Source organism: Tyto alba, unplaced genomic scaffold (genome assembly GCF_018691265.1).
Source record: "Tyto alba isolate M040663 unplaced genomic scaffold, T.alba_DEE_v4.0 Super-Scaffold_1000006, whole genome shotgun sequence".
Classification (NCBI taxonomy): Eukaryota; Metazoa; Chordata; class Aves; order Strigiformes; family Tytonidae; genus Tyto; species Tyto alba.
Window position 1 is genome coordinate 17,607,910 of NW_024881272.1, and position 9,913 is coordinate 17,617,822.

The 9,913-nt window shown below is 53.9% G+C and overlaps 1 long non-coding RNA gene across 2 annotated transcripts in view; it reads left to right on the forward strand.

Annotated features, from left to right (window-relative positions):
- Nucleotides 1-813: 813 nt before the first annotated feature.
- LOC116963561 overlaps nt 814-9,913 on the forward strand; it is a 13,850-nt gene continuing 4,750 nt past the window's right edge. The window contains exons 1-3 of one of the 2 annotated variants that reach the window (XR_006164744.1): nt 814-877; nt 2,381-2,536; nt 9,754-9,841. This is a non-coding gene — a long non-coding RNA (uncharacterized LOC116963561). Of the gene's footprint in view, nt 878-2,380; nt 2,537-8,325; nt 9,586-9,753; nt 9,842-9,913 lie in introns of those variants that run through there. The other variant, XR_004408276.2, reaches the window with a different exon arrangement.

Genomic DNA, 9,913 nt, shown 5'->3' on the forward strand with positions numbered 1-9,913 from the left:
AGGAGATAGAAGTCTTTTTAACAGAGAAGAGCAAACCTTCCTTTACTGGTAATTAGAAGCACCAGCCTTATATGACTTGCAGCATTTGGTAGCTCAAGCTGCGTCAGATCTCTTACAGCATTAATTAAAAAGAATTTATGTTTTTTTAATAAATTGCTTCATGTTTTAGCCCCTTTTCTTCCTCCTACCAAATGTGATTATGGGGGCTGAAGGGAATTCAGGTTAATATGTTGACACACTTAACAATGCGGGGTCATGTTGCACAATCCGCTTGGCTGGTTCGGTGCAGCGCAGCCCCTGACAGGTCCTAATCAACCGCTGCCCTAAAGGCAGAGGCAAGGAGAGGATTTTAATTACTGCTCTATACGCGAGTTTGCCAGCATTAAATTGAGACATAATTAGGCCTCCGAATTTTAATAATTGTCCTAGCTAATTGGGCAGACAAGTACGCTCTGCAGCGTGGCGTGATTAGATAATTAGTGTTTCCAAATGACAAAATTGGGCTCTTGATTGCAGATTCCAGATGCGGAGGGGGGAGCGGGCGGGGGCGGCTCCCTGAGCGGACAGAGCCGCGGCGGGGCCGGGGCGCGGCGGGTTGCCCGGCCCGTGGAGCGGAGCGGTGCCGCGGTGGCGGCGGGCGGGCCGGTGCCAGCCCCCGGCGCCGCGGCCTGATCGCTCCGGCCATCTCAGAAACCCCCCGAGACGTGGGGGGCGCGGGCCGGGTCCCGCCCGGCCGGTCACCGGCGAGGCGGGGGCGCGCGCGGCGGGTCCCGCCCGCCGCCGCCAGGGGGCGCCGCTCCCGCGCGACGGCGGCGGCTCCGCGCCCCAGCGGCTCCGCGCCCGCTCCGCGCCCCTCGGCAGGGCCGGCCGAGGCACCGTAAGTACCGCTCCCCCCGCCCGGCCCCCCGCCCGCCCCACCGGGCCCTTCCCCGCCGCCGCTCAGCAGGTGCGGAGCGTCTCCCCCCCACCGGCTCCGCGCTGAGGCGGGTTTCGCCGCCCTGCGCGGCCCCCCGTCCCCTCGCAACCTGCTAGGGAGGTTTGATAATGATCTAGACCTATATAAATGTGTATCTCTATCTGATCTAGACAGGGGGCTCAAATGGCCGCGGACGCAGCCCCTGCAGCCCCGATCGCGATAGCGCGGGAGCGGGCGGGGCGGCCGCGCTGGAGCTCCGCCGGGCTGCGACCGGCGCCGGCGGGTTTTAATCCCGGAGAGTCTTTTGCTGATGAGATTTTTTTTATTTTTAATGATACGACCGAGCGCATTATTAATTTTATTAAAAAAAAAAAAAAAAAAAAGGGGCAAAAAAAGCTGTATTTGGGCAGGGCGCTGGGGTAAATTCGTAGCGAAGTGCCGGGCGGTGGTGCCGCCGATCCGCACATCGCGCCGCCGGTGCTCCCGGGCCGGGCGCTGCCGCCCGGTTGGTGCTCCCACGCCGAAGGACAGCGTGTCCGTGCCGGTGGGAGCGGCGCGGAGCGGTACAGGGCAGCACCCCCCGCGCTCCGGGGGCAAAGCGCCTCTATTCCCGGGGGGAGACGCCGCAGGCCGGCTCCGCCGCCCCGTGTCCTGGAAAGACAACGGGGAGGAGGCGAGGGGGACGGCTCCGAGGCCCCCTCCTGCTCCCCGCCCGCCCTTCCGCCGCCGCGCAGGTAAGCGGAGCCCGGCTGCTGCGGCACCCCCGGCTTACGCGGGACCCCGGAGAGGAGCCACCCTTGCAGGCTGCCAGGCCCTTTTGGACGAGGAGTGGCTTTTTAAAATTACTGTTATTATTATTTTTTCGTCTGCGAAGAAACAGGCAGTTTTACACAGCGATATAAAGTTGAATCACTAATAACAGAAAGTTAAAATGCAAATGCTTCACTAGGAAGCATTTCAGGCAGCTGGTGCAAAACTGCTTTTATTTTTTGTCTGCAGAAAAGCAAAACCAGTTTTATGATTCTTTTCTCTGTGTGACTGCACCATCATCGAAATACAGATGCTTTTCCTACATCAATGATTTTCACTACAGCCTAAGGGCTTCTTGGCTTTAAAGGTCTAGTTATTTTTGCTAATATATCAAGATTTTAACTCCTGACTATTTCATAAATCAACTTCAGATGCACTGTACAGTAATTATATACTTATGTTCAGAGGTATATTCTAGCTCAGTAGATTGCCATCTCACCATTTCAGTGCTTCAAAGCGATGATGTTGGGAATTGTCAGCTCTGAAGACAAGGTTAGCTCACAGGAGCAGTATGTGCTGTGTAAAATGCTGATTTATAAAAGTGTTACAATCCGTATATCTTGCAGGTCGAATTGCATGCATTGTATGATCAGAATACATAAAGGATTGATCTGCCAATGCATATTTAAAGCAAAATTCATGTTGTCTTCAAAGGTGAGGGTGCCAGAGATGTACTGGAGCAGAAGCTAGAAGGCACATCTTACAACCACCCCCAGCCTGGAGAAGCTGTGGCAAAGTCCTCCTATATTCTGATAACAAGCTCCTGCGGCCTAAGGCACACAGTCCTCGCCCAAGCCCTTGCTAGGAGCGGTAAGCACCTTGCCCTGCTATAAGTGAAAAATCTCTCCTGCAAAGCAAATGGATGCCTACTCATTTTTTAAAATCTTTTCTGACTTTGATGGGCTCTTGACCACCAGGTGACACGTCCTCGGGGCCCACAAGCTGCCAAGGATGTTGCTTTCCCATAATCAGTTGCTTTCTGAGCAGCCTCAGTTGCCTCTGTGCACAAGGGGTCCCCGGGGGGTGGCTCTGGCAGGCTCCATTTTGTCATCCTCCCGTCAGCGTGCGGGTGAGGCCACCAGCAGAAATAGGTAGCCTCGCGGTGCTCCTATGAAGGTGACATCCAGCTCCAAGTTTGCCGTTAATCAAGTCCACTCAGTGAAGTCGAACAATTTAATCAGTGTCTGATGAAGCCTTGGATGTTATTTATCTGCACTGTATCGAATTCTCTTCAAATCCAAAGCAATCGCCAGAGGTTAGATGGGGAGGGACCTAACGACACAGTAGTAGTTGCTGCCCTGATCCTGCACGAAAAGCTGCGCGGTCCCAGCACAGCTGTGTGTGTCGGCACACGCGGCATGACACTGACACGGCACGGCAGCCGATTACTGGTGCGTGGGTGTTGCAAGGCCAAGGCCATGGCAAGGCTCCTGTTCTCAGGACATTTTGGTGCTGTTTACTAACCAGACTATGGTTTGAGTACGCTATTACTTAGCAACCCTTGCCAGGAACGCTTATTTTTTTCGGCCTGGTTAGGAGACTGGGACTCTTCCTTCAGAGACACTGTCAGAGATAACTGTCCTGTCACTCGTGCACAGTTTTTGTGATAGGGTGGCAAGGCGATGGGAGTTGAAGGCCACTGGGATGTGGCACCAAATGCAGCTGTGCAAGTTTGTCCTGTTTCTTGCAGGAAACATGCTCCACCTGTGCTTTGTGCCCTGCCCAGCCTGCTGCCTCATCTCCAGGTTCAGAGGAAGGTATTTTTTTGGCTAAGATACTACTGTCTTGAGACCTAGTTATTTTAGAAAGTTTCTTTTCAGTTCCACGTTAATACAATTCCAGTGAGTTAAAGTACAGAAAATGGTGACCCCTTCCTGTGTGATGCCTTCTTGGTCAAGTTTTGCAGATCTTCCCTGGGGTGACAGTGCTGACTGTCCACACTTAGATGGACAAGTAGAGTTGAAGAAATTTATTTACTTTGTGAGTAATATTTTTTTTTCTGAGTACCAATTTGGTTAAATAGTTTGGTTTGGCCTTTTTTTTTTTATTATTTTTTAATGAGTTTAATGGTGCTGAAAAAAAAGTAAAAAGTAATTAGACCGTATCTTAAATAGAGCATATCTTTATTTATAGTGATGTAATTGAAATAATTCAACCTGTTAGTGTTAAGATAGCGTAATCTCCTTAATGTGCATGCAGCTGCAGAAGTAGAAAAGCATTTTAAACTAGCAGAGGGGTTTTCACTGCGGCTGTCTTCACGAAGAGCCGTCTTGCTTTTTCCTCTGCTCTGTAGCCCGACTGCACACCCCGGCTCGATCAGGCGCCTCCACTCCCACCCGCGCAGGAAAGCGCGACCGGCGGTGACGCGCGGGAGGCGGCGGGGGCGGGGCGCGGGGCGCGGGGCGCGGGGGGCGCGGGGCCCGGGGGGCGCGGGGCCCGGGGGGCGCGGGGCGCGGGGGGCGCGGGGCGCCGCGGAAGGGGGTGCTGCAGAGCAGCCGTCGGTGGCGGGCGGGAGGCCGGCTGCAGCAAGCGCCCGGCGGCCCAGCGCGGAGCTCCGCCAGCGAGTTTTAAGGCGGTTTAAGGCTACAGAAGAAGTGACAGGGCAATCATCTCCCCGGCACGGCTGCGCTCCGCTGCGGATGGGAGGGTGGAATCTTGCTTAACAGCTCGTGTATCTGTATATTTAATTGCGACCTGGCTGCATGTTCCTGTTGAGGAAGGATGCAGGTGACAAGCGATTAAAAACGCAGTTGACAAACCCGGGAAAGGGATAACTGACAGATGAAACGACAGTCGGCGCGGAGCTAACTGGCAAATGCATCAGTACAAAGTCATATACCTTCTGAGAGGAGTAGTAGTTTGTTTTATTCCGGTTCTCCAGAGTTTTATCTACTGTCGGTGTGATGGGAGAGAGGAGCTAATGTGCCCTGTTTAGGATACAAATATGCAGATTAGATCAGACTTCAGACACCGTGTTTCGCTCAAGACTTAAAACAGTTAGAGGAATAAACCAGGCTTCCCCCACTGAGGAAAATAAAAACAGAAAGACATGGAGTATTTTTTTAAAAAATGTTTTAAAGGTGTTTTAAACTTGTTAAAACTCAACCCTTTCGCATACGGGTGCAGTGAGCTGCAGGGATGGGAGCTGGGACCCGGCGCTGGCTGCCGCCGCCGGCCGAGGCTGGGTCGTTGCGGAGAATATCAGCCCGGCTCCCGTTTTCTTCACTTTTGTGTTACTTTAAGTTTTCAATGAGGCTAGTGTAATTACGAGGCGTTTAACTTTTTGCCAGACTCTTTCATTATGGTTTTGCATTTGCACCTCGCTTTTAAAAGAAGTAATAACATTCACAGTCAGGGGCAAATCCTGTTAATGAACAAATTAAAGTTCAAACAGTTATTCAAGTTCACAGCCCCGCTCGCTGCTCCTTTAATAAGAGTTATACATGTTACTTTCTCTCGGGATCACTCCCCCTTTTATTACTTTTTAAGCTTTTCATAAGCACTGGCGGGCTATATGGGCAGCTCCAAGCCTCTAAAGAGCCCACAAATCCTGAAGGGAACCCTAATCCGGCCTTAATTTGGCAACTTTTGTAAAAGACATAAAAGCTCGGGTGCCACCCTTGTGCGCTCAGATGATTGTATCGCAGGGAACAAGCCCGGGGAAGGCCGCCCCCCCCCCCCCCCCCCGCCTTTTTCCTGCACCCACCTATTTGTGCTGGCTGCCTCCTTTCCGGAGCTATGCAACAGAAACCTCCGTTACTCCCTCCTGGGTACCGGAGCAGAAATTAGGATGTCTGATCGGTGGCCTGGGAAGTTCCACCCGCTGCCCCGAAAGCTGTGCCGGGGCGGCCGGTTCCCCCCAGCCCGCCCCGCCGCGCTGCCCGTGGGCTGGAGCCCGGTGCTTGCTCCCGGCAGCTGCCTGCAAGTGTTAGCAAAGTGTAGTTAAAAAACAAGAACAAAATGTCCCTGCTCTCATTCCTCTCTCCCCCCCTCCTCCCTCGCTTTCTTATTTTCCTCCAAACCTTTCGCGATTAGAGTGTCTGCGCTTACCTCGGCGTTTGCATAATATGAATCTTAATTCCCCTTGTCAGGGGCTGCCCGAGCCCAGGGGAGCCGCGGCTCCCGGTGGGGACGGGCGGGGAGCGGGGCATCCCCCCCCCCCGCTACCGGGCTCCTCTGGCCGGGGGGCGGCGGGCAGAGTCCAACAAAGCCCGGGGAGTTTGACACTGGTTCAAGGAAGCACCGGTGCAAAAGCGCTGTCTATGTACAAATAGAGGAGATCACACTCCCCATTATCTACCTCCTGGCGAGTGTTTGATTTGTGACATCAAAAGCTTATCAAGGCAAGCTCACCAAAAAAAAAAAAAAAAAAGAAGGGGGGGGAGGGGGAAGCACCTCTTTAGGGAGGGAGATCGCTCCAGTTTGGGTGATGCAGTGGGAAAGAGGAGGGGGCCGGTGGTGTTAAAACGCCACCGGTGCCGGGGAGGCGTTTTGTGCCCCGGCCGTGTCCCCGCGGGGCAGGTGCGGGGTGCTGCCGTGGGCGTGCAGAGCGATGGGGGGGCCAGGCTGGCCCCGGCCGAGGGCCGGAGGGAGGCCCTGATTCCTCGCAGCCATCCGCACAGAAGTGGTTTGATATAATCACCATGACAACTGCCGCCTATGAGCATACAAATAATAGAGATGAAATAGACAAAAGATTAGCATGCCATGAAAAGTACAATAAGTTTCTTATTTAGCATTTAGATAACTGTCTTTCCTTCGGAGCAGGCTTCAAAGTTGAACCCAGTTTAGACCAAGAGGATTAATTCTTTCTCCCGCATGCTTCATTGAATCTCTCATTACCAAACTTTGTCTGTATTGATGTAAGATTTGATTGAAGATTAGAGCATTTAGCAAATCTTGCTTTTCTGCATGTATCAGGCCTTTTCAAGCGCAGACCGCGCTGCCCAGTGGTCAATACCCTTACTTTTATCCAGTGTCTGCTTCATTTAAACTTAATCAACTCCCTCAATGAACTGGAACAGGGAAACGTCCCTGCGGTAAGAATGTTGTGCTTTTCTTAGATAATTCTTTGCTCCCTCTCCCAGTCTGCTGGCGTTAAACCTAAAATTGCTCTCTGATGAACTTAATCAATATGATAATGACAATTGGGGCTGAATGGCTCGGCCTGGGCTCCACGTGGAAAAGGTAGATGGCTGTGCCCATTGCCCAAACCCAACTTCTCCTTGTCTCGCCTGTCCTTTTGTGTGTGCTGCTCCCACCTTTCTTTCTCTCTCCCTCTCTCTCTCTCTTTTCCTCCCTCCCCCTCCGTCCCCCCGTGACACCGACCGCCGCTCACGCTGGAGAATGATGCTTCTTTGTGCGGCGGGAGGACTCGTATGTCACCGCCCGGAGAAGTGGAGCGGAGCGATTGGCTGGGTGAATTATCTGCCTTGTTGCAGTGAATTATTTGCGCTGTTTCCTTTCCCAGTCAACAAGTTTCTGAGGTATAGTGCAGATCAATCAAAGCTGACAGAGCGCATGTGAAGCTTTTACTGTGTAAATCTGGACCTCTTGTCCCGGCTTCGTTGGCACTGGCATCTGTATATCATTTTTATACTGCTACCAGTAGAGCAATTTCAAAAGTATTTGCAAGGAAAATGGATGTCCCCATCTGTTCCTGGAATCATAAATGTGCCACTTTCGGAGGGTTTTCACTGGTAATCATATCTTTAATGATGAACAAACTTGTGATATATACCTTTCCATAAAATGGGGTTTTCTTCACTTTATTGTGATTGGCTGGGATAAATAGCTTTTCCATATGTTAGGGAGATAAAACATAAGATTACCAGAGCTCGTTTGTTTGATCATAAACAAAAGAAACAATTCGCTCCAAACACTCTTTAAACAGAAACAACTGCAGAATTAAATTGTATTAATAGGCTATCGATGGGTCAGGAGGCAAACAACTATCCCCGTGGAAAAGACAGCTGTCTCAAAATACGAATAGACGGTTCTTCTCGTTGTTTGGGTGACCTTAATGCAGATGTGGATTTTAAATACTCGATGCTCATTTAATTTATTCCTTCTCCCCCTCCCCCCCTTAGAATTATCTTGCTTTTGTCTCTTTTTTTTTTTTTTTTTCCTCCAGCTTGACTTTAAATTTCTGCAAGTGCAAGAGCGAGGACGCAGTGCCAGGTAGTGGATTGCCGTGCGCTATGTTTAGAAAGCAGCTGGAAGAGAAAATGTCCTCGGGAATCCGGCCGGTTGTAAATGTCCCTCCAGTTCCAGCACTGTAAAACGTCAATGCTCCTTCCTCAGCCGAGCCAGCGCTGCGCCCTGCCTGGGAGCGCTGGGCGAGGACGGCTTGGGGGAGCCCCTGGCTTTAATCCTGGGGCGTTAGAGGTAGAGCTGTCATACGAAAGCCTGAGATGCCGCTGCCAGAGCTGCCCAGCACCGCGGCGGGGAGCGGCACCTCGGATTTACCCCCGCCGGTGGCACCCCTCTCCGCCCGGGGGTACCGGCGAGTGGCGTGCAACCGTTTCTCCGTGCAGAGCTCCTCAGCCGCAAGGTTGTCTGCCCGGAGCCCCGGGAAGGGACACGCGGGGCAACCCCCCCCGCCGCGCCCGCGGGCAGAGCAGGAGCACCGGCGGCCCGGGCACTCTTCTCCCCCTTGGAGATCCGGCATCAAAACCAGCCCTCGACCCACCGCCCGCTCCACGCGCGGATGAGGGACGGTGCTGAACGGGGTCCCGTCTGCTGGGGCTTGGCCCCTCGGGGATGGGGTTCCCGGGGCAGGCCGTGCCGGAGGGGCACCCTGCCTGGCTGTCATTCGGGGGGGGGGGGGGGGGGGAATCCCCCACGGCCCCTGCCGAGCTGGTCACGGAGCATCTCCGGCGTACAGCCCCCTCTGCGGCCCCGGGGCCCCGACGGGGCGGGGGCCGCCCGGCTGCACACACCACCCCGCGACCATCGTTTGCGGTGGGGAGGGTGTCCCCCCACCGTGTAGTGCTCTCCCAGCGCCCCGCTGACCCCAGATGCCAAGAGGGGTGACAGTCGCGACACCTCCATAGGAGACACCTCCGACCCCCTTTCCTGCCGGCCGGTGACCCTCGGTGGGCGCAGAGAGCCCCGGGCAGCGCTAAGTGGGCGGGGCCCGGCTGAGCAGCGGTTTTCCCCCGTGGCACCCACCCGTGCCCGCCCCGCACTGGGCTCCCGGGGCTGCATGGGAGACCCACGGCTGGGGCGGACTCGGTACCGGCGGGCAGGCAAGTTAAGGTCTCTTAAGGCCAGAAGAGACCATTAAATCATCTGCCTGACCTCCCGCATTACAGGGCCGTATAATCTCATCCAGTTCCTAAGGCATTAAGACCAATAATTTGTGTTTGAGTAAAATATGCCTTCGAGAAAGGTCCCTGGCCCCGAGGCTTTCAAGAAATGGCGATTTTGCTCTTGTCCTGGAGAGTTTGTTGTGGCAGTTAACCCCTGATTAAGGGATGAGCCTCATTTCCATGACAAGTTGCCCTTGCCTAAATTACTCCGAATTGCCAGGCTTGTATTTTGGAACCTACAAGTGCCGTTGGTGCGTGGTGGCCACCTCAGCTTTCTCCTTCCTTTCACCCAGGTGTTGTGCCTGGCGTAGCACAGACAAGGGCCTGGCTCTTCCTTGGGGCTCCTGAGGCATTTGGCATCTGACTTCTAGCTCCCCCCTGGCTTGGAGAACGTAGCAAGGAAGAGCCCCAGCACCTCAAGCTGGGTAGGCTGATGGGACATACCACTGAAATCCAGTGCTCAAAGGGCCCAGTCCTGCCTTACTGTGGAATGACGGGCCAACACGTCTTTCTAACCAAACCAGCACCCAACGGGAGAAGGGTGAGGTAACTTCTTGGGAAGTTCTGCTCTCCATCGGGCAGGCACCGCATGAGGGTGGCTGGGGAGCTGTGGGTTCAGGGGGTTTGTGGAAGTGGAGTTCATTGCATCTGTTGACCGCCTAGGGCTTAAAACATTTTATTTTTCTAGTAAATGGTCGGTGCTCTCTGTCCTAGGTGAATGCTGTTGGCAGGCACACCACAGCAGGAGGAAGCCAACCCCACTTCAGAGAAACAGCCCCTCACCTGCTTGTGCCGGCCTGAGGTAAGGGAACTGGGCAGAAGCTGAGGAGCTGGGGCAGGATCCTCGCTGCCCCCCCAAGCCGCCCCACTTGCC